This window comes from Chaetodon auriga, chromosome 16 (assembly GCF_051107435.1).
Source record: "Chaetodon auriga isolate fChaAug3 chromosome 16, fChaAug3.hap1, whole genome shotgun sequence".
NCBI classification, from domain to species: Eukaryota; Metazoa; Chordata; class Actinopteri; order Chaetodontiformes; family Chaetodontidae; genus Chaetodon; species Chaetodon auriga.
In genome coordinates, this window is record NC_135089.1 from 16,840,619 (window position 1) to 16,847,036 (window position 6,418).

Sequence of the window (6,418 nt, forward strand, 5' to 3'; positions counted from 1 at the left end):
CAATCACAGCCAGGGTGCTCGGGATGACGTAATTAAATGGGCGGGGCGGTTCAGTTTCATGCCATTCAACAGCCGGGCGTCATATTCAGTGTGATTGTCGATATTTTACCCACAGGTGAAGTGAACACCGCGCAGAACAGACCAGGAAGCCACAGACGATATGAGGTACAATACCACAGCAGAGTAATTATCGATGAGAGGAAAATAACAGAGCCTACTGATGATTAATAAACATGTAATAGAAGTAAAAATACAGAAGTGCATGTAAATTCCAAGAGATATGATGATATTCATAAACAGTGATATATTTGTCCAACATTATGTATGAAATTTGCCAAATACACCTGAACCACAGTAGTTCTTGCTCCTTTTGGAGTGTTATGATCTGGCCACAACAACATGGAGACATGCCAAGTGTAACTTTTAAGAAAGGGCACTTTATTAAATCAAATTAAACAAAAGAAGACTATTAAGACTAAATTAAATATTCACAGCATTCACACACATTGCTGCATTCTGCTTTATGCAATAGCGTTGATTACTTCCATCTTGATTAAATCACTGTATGAGGACTTGCAGAAGGAAAACTGATGGGATTAAATTAACGAAGACAGCCTTTAACTCATGAGAGCATAGTCTAAAACAAATTTAACAACCAGAGCTGCTCCAATCTTCTGTTGACAGCTGCATCAGGAGGTGTTGTTAATATGGTCTTTATTTTAACACTGTTATCATACTTATAAAATACATTTATGACCCATTTTAGATGAAAATGACAAAAAAAACTCATCTATAAATCTATTCTATTATTATTTACAAGATAATATCTGATTTATTAAATGAAATGAAATTATATTGGACTCAACTAGGTTATTTAAAACAAGATTATATTATTTGGATTAGATAACATATAATTAATGTTACATTAGATTATGTACAAATAGATTAGATTAAATTAGATTTAATGAAATTACATTATCATTAGATTAGATAAAATTAGATAAAATCAGATAGATTAGAATAATCTAATAGATTATCTTGGATAGATTATCTTAGATAGAGTAGATTATGATTGATTAGATTAGAAAGATTAGATTATGATAGATTAGATTAGATAGATTATGTATGATTATGTATGTATTAGATGAGATCAGTTATACTAGAATACATTAGGAAGATTATATTAGGTGAGTTAGATTAGATTACAACATGTTAGGTAGATAACATTAGATTAGATTAGAATATATTTGGCAGATTAGAATTGAAAATAGATTAGAATAGATTAGGTAGATTAAATGGAAATAGATTATCTGAGGTAGATTAATTTAGATTAGATTAATGACACTAGATTAGTGATAGATTAGGTTGTGCCTTTGTTAGACACACATGAGACCACAAACATGTTAACACTTTGAGAAACACCACAGACAGTTCAGTGCTTGACAGATGACTCGCTGGTGTCAACGGTAAACTTTTATTAAATTAAAAAAAAATCTAATCTTATGAACTTAATGCCATCAACAACATGCATATTTTCACTGTTTGTGCAAAGTTTGTAAAATAAAGCTTTCGGAGCATCTTCTCTGCAGTTCCACTGAGCCAACGCATCCACAAGAGGGCAGAGTGGGAGAGAGCAAGAGATGGTGCTGCTCAGGAGTGGCGTCATCTTCCTCACTTTTTGCATTCGATGAAGGATTTCCTCACGCGTGAGCAAGAAATGTGATTGATCTAAGTTTTAACACAGTCATGATCGACAAAAACAAAGCAGGTGTTGTAAGACACAGTGAACGTCTCACTTTCAGACATTTGTCCCGGTCCAGACCTCCATGTCACCATATGTCTCACCAAATGCTCATGGAGTCCAGCGTCGCCACACTTTGTTTATTGAAGTGCTGAACTGACTGTGTTTGCCAGAGGAGGGCAGAGCGCTCAAACAACAAACAGCCCCGGGGCCCTTTCCCCTGTGTATAACAGCATTTGTTTGACATCTGTAAATGAGAAATGTTTACATGAGAAGTTTCACATGCGTCCAAAAATACACACATGGCAAGATTGTCTGAATATTGAAGCAAACTTTTTAACAGCAACATTAGAAAACCACATTTATATGAAACAGGAAGCAATCAGCAATGTACCAATACAAGCACCAATACAACAATGTAGAAACACAGTTACAAGTTGTTCATTCAAAATCCTACTGAAGCGAAAGTATTATCAGATAAATAAACTTGAAGTACAAAACTAAAAGTGCTCATTCTGCTTTAAAATGTCTTCTCTGAGTGATATATTATTAAATATGACATTTTTAGATTGTTTAGACTGATGCATTCAGGGGTCAGGCCCCTCCAGGGGTTCACAGGATGAATCTAAGGTTCAGGAGATAATTAATGGGGTCAGACAGACGAAGAAAAACAAAGTTCTTACACACAAATTTCTATTGAATCTTTTATCTAATCTTAGGGGTTTTTTTGTGAAATGTTGCCGAACTGAAGTACAATACATCACTTGGACTGATCTGACCAATGATATTCATCTATTGTCTGTTCTTTGTTTGTCCTTTAGTGATCTGGACTCTTGCATAAGACCATCAAACTGAAGCTTTTGATAACGCGATAAAACTATAAGTAGAGGTTCTCCTCCCAGGCAGTTTTGCAACAGATTACAGGCTTAATACTGGCACCATAAATCGATTCTGTGTCTTATCTTTTCTGCATTTCACAGCAATCATAAATCAGTAATGCAGGGACCTGAGTTTCAACATGAGGGTTACATGTGAGAACACAAAGCAGCATGACCCCCTTTGGTCTCGTACATATATATGTATATATATTATGTCCCTGTCGCCCTGAGCACCTTCTGCTATCAATGTTTGAGTTTCAGAGTTCACATCAGTTTGACAAAAGCCAAGTAATTTGATGTCATCGGGGTCAGTCAGTTATTAAGTCCTGATTTATTTGCCAGCTGATATGGTCAAATTGTATGAGGAAGGCTGCAGCAGAGGGCAATTATTGACGAATCATAAACAGACTAATCATTAGCCACTGAATTTATGAACATGCCTCTTTATCTGACTTTGGCCTCAATCACCATGTTTCCTCCAGTCCCAGCCTTTATCCAAGGGATAAGGCTGGTGCTTTTTCTTTTTTTATTGTCAGCAAATCTATAAAAAAACAAAGTGAGTGCTCTCAGAGTTTGACAACAATACCGATATAATCTGCATGTGTTTGTCCCAGATGTGTCACAAACACATTGAGTGATGCACTCAAATTCAAATGGTCATTGTAATTCAGCCCGACAGCGGCCTGTATTGTATCTGTTGAATCTTGACGATCTTTGAAATAGATAATTTTCCAGGTTTGAACAATAATTTTCGAGGAGGTGGGACGCAAAAATACATCCGACAACATATTTTCTAAATGCTGTGAGGTTATGTTTTGAAGTGTGTTCTTCTTTCCTCAACCATCCTCTTTTGTAAATATACAGTAAATATACAGTATATATGGTAATGATAATACTATATAGCAGTGTTTCCCAACCTTTTTGAGCCACGGCACATATTTTACATTAGAAAAATCACAAGGCACACCACCAAACAAAAAATGTCACAAAAAGTATATTTATTGAAGTATAATGAAAATCTAGTCTCAATTTGCTTACTTAGTGTGAAACCTGGCTCTATTTAGTTGAACACAGAGCTGATATTCTTGCAGGAATTGAAGAAAGATTTCATCTGATTGGTGTGCTAAGCCTTAGAGCACCAATCAGGTGAAATTGGATAATCTTCCATGGCACACTTGATGATTTCCCACGGCACACTTATGTGCCGCGGCACAGTGGTTGGGAAACACTGCTATATAGTATGTATACGTGTGTGTGTGTGTGTGTGTGTGTGTGTGTGTGTGTGTGTGTGTGTGTGTGTGTGTGTGTGGCCACATGCTCACCGGCCTGTTCGGGTGCTCTGTGACATGAGTTGAAGGCCTCCATGAAAACAGCCGTCTTATCTGCCTTCATGCGGGGAAAGTGCTTCGTTGGACCCATTTTCTCAGACTAACAATAACAGGCATCACTCTCAGCGCTCTGCTGCTATTAAACAGCCACCATGAGACAATAAAACAAGGAGTCTTGTTCCTTTTAACATGCTGCTGTTTCCTCTTCTTGATAAAATGCCAGGGTGTGCTGAGACGGAAGCCTCTTCACATGAGACTGTAATGGGACTAAATGCCAACGGCGCTGTTACGACGTCATACCTGTGTGTTTGGTTAAGACCTTTACTGCCCTGAGGTGGCGGAAGCTGATGATGTACTGTGCTGGAAATGTTGAGGATGAGGCCAGATGGGTATAAATGTTTGTTTTACGCGGCCAATCATTCTGGGTGATACGTAGTGGGTTTAGGTGTTAATTGTGACTTTATTGGAGGAAATGAAACAGCACACTAGAGGTGTTTGTGATCTTACGTGTCCTTCTCCATGTATGCAGCAGAGCTTTTGGAGAGATGACGAATCTTCCTCACAAATATGAGACATTTCTTAGAAAGCAAGCTCACACAAATGTCGTGTAAATACGGCTTTTTAAACTCCTCTGATCAGCAGAGAAGCAACGAGCTTTAAACAGTGTGAGAAAGACAATGCAATCATGGAGCTATAAAAAGACGAATCTGACACGAGCAAGATTTAGGACCACAGTGTGTTTATAGAAGATGTGTGGAGAGGCAGACTGATAATGGAACCACACGTCAAAATAGAACTATAGTGTAAATACTGTTAAAGATACAGCAAGCACATTTAACGAGTTATTATAAAAACAAATTAAGGTAATAGATTGATTCAAGTATTTACACTGTCTGCAATAAAACAAGTTATTCCTCTCAAAATGAGTGTTTTCCACAGTTGGTTGAAGAGCTGCAGCGATTAATCAAATGGCCAATGGGCAGAAAACTAATCAGCAACTATTTCCAAGTACAGATCCACATATTCTAGTTTAAGCTTCTCAAATGTGACTGTTTGATTCTTTCAGGAAGTCAGGGTTCAAAAGTCACAAATGTGAGTCTCATGGTGGTAACAGAGGACACGTCAGTAGACTCTGTCCTCTGGGAACCATGGACGTATTTGTGCCAATCCATCAAGTAGATGTTGTTTCTCAGGATAAGTAGAAACTCTGACCTGCTGGTGGTGCTACAGAAGGCACAGCATGAACATCTGTCAGAACTTGAGACAGGATCAAATGGTGCATATATTGGGGACTATTTTCCTATTTTTTTTTTTTTTTTACTACGGTGCCAATGTTCGTTCCTTATGTCACCCAGTGCAATGCTGTGACTCATTTATTAGTTTTAGTAATGTCTGGAGAACAATAAACTGGATGACATTATTAGCATGGATGTAAACACTAAAAACTGATGATGTAAGTCTTGGTTTTGGAATAAAGACTGCTTTAACTTGTTTACATGAGCTGGTAAAATGTCAGGAATATCTCGATGCAGTTAACTGCAACTTCAGTGGCTCTCTTGCACCCAAAACAATTAAAAATAAACACTTCCGCCTGCAGTCTGCACTCCTGATTTGGTTCAGTATTCTAAGGATTACAGTTAGTTGCAACAAAATGAGGTGACAGTGGTTTATGAGCTGTTTGGCAAAGACTTTATGGGCTTAATCCACCCTGTTTTTATCGCAGACAATATTTATCAGCTCCACACAAGCCTTCACTTTTATGGCCTCGTGTGACCTTTGCCCCTCTCACGGTGCAAGCTTTCCCCACCTCTGCTTTGAACGGAGAGTCTTCAGAACATATCCGACTGTGTAAAAAGGTAAAGGTAAAAAGGTGTTAGTTCCTCATTCCACAGTCTACCTTTTGTTTTGTTGTTGCCCGTCTATAAGCCATGACTGCAGTTAATCTGCTAGTGTCAAATGAACAAAGACACTGTGTTTTGTTCTTACACTATCACACAGACTGGCCACTGCAGACATGGAGATGTGGGAATAATCTCTGATGTTGCTCAGACAGGGGATGTAATATTGAGGCAAAGCCTAAACTCCCTGTTTACAAACAAAATGAATTATGATCTTATTCTAAGTGAGCTGTCAGTCCAGATGGAGGGTGGGAGCCTTTCTTGTCCTGCCCTCCCTCCAACTAGTGCACCGACTGTCACTTGACAGTTGTTCATTAACGCATGGAGGACAGGTAGACCGGCCCGTACTAAGGTGGGAGATTATTGATCTCAGGCTTTCACTACAGGAACAACTGGCCTGAAGCCAGCCTTCCTTGTCTTCAATCCACATTGCTTTGAGTGTGAATTTTATTTTTGTCTCTTACCTGGACGCTGGACAGCGAATCAGTGACTTCTGTTTTTGGACTCATGTCGTCAGCGGAGAGGATCTGTTCAGGTGGACGAGTGTAAAAACTTGCCTTCAGCTGTTTGTCT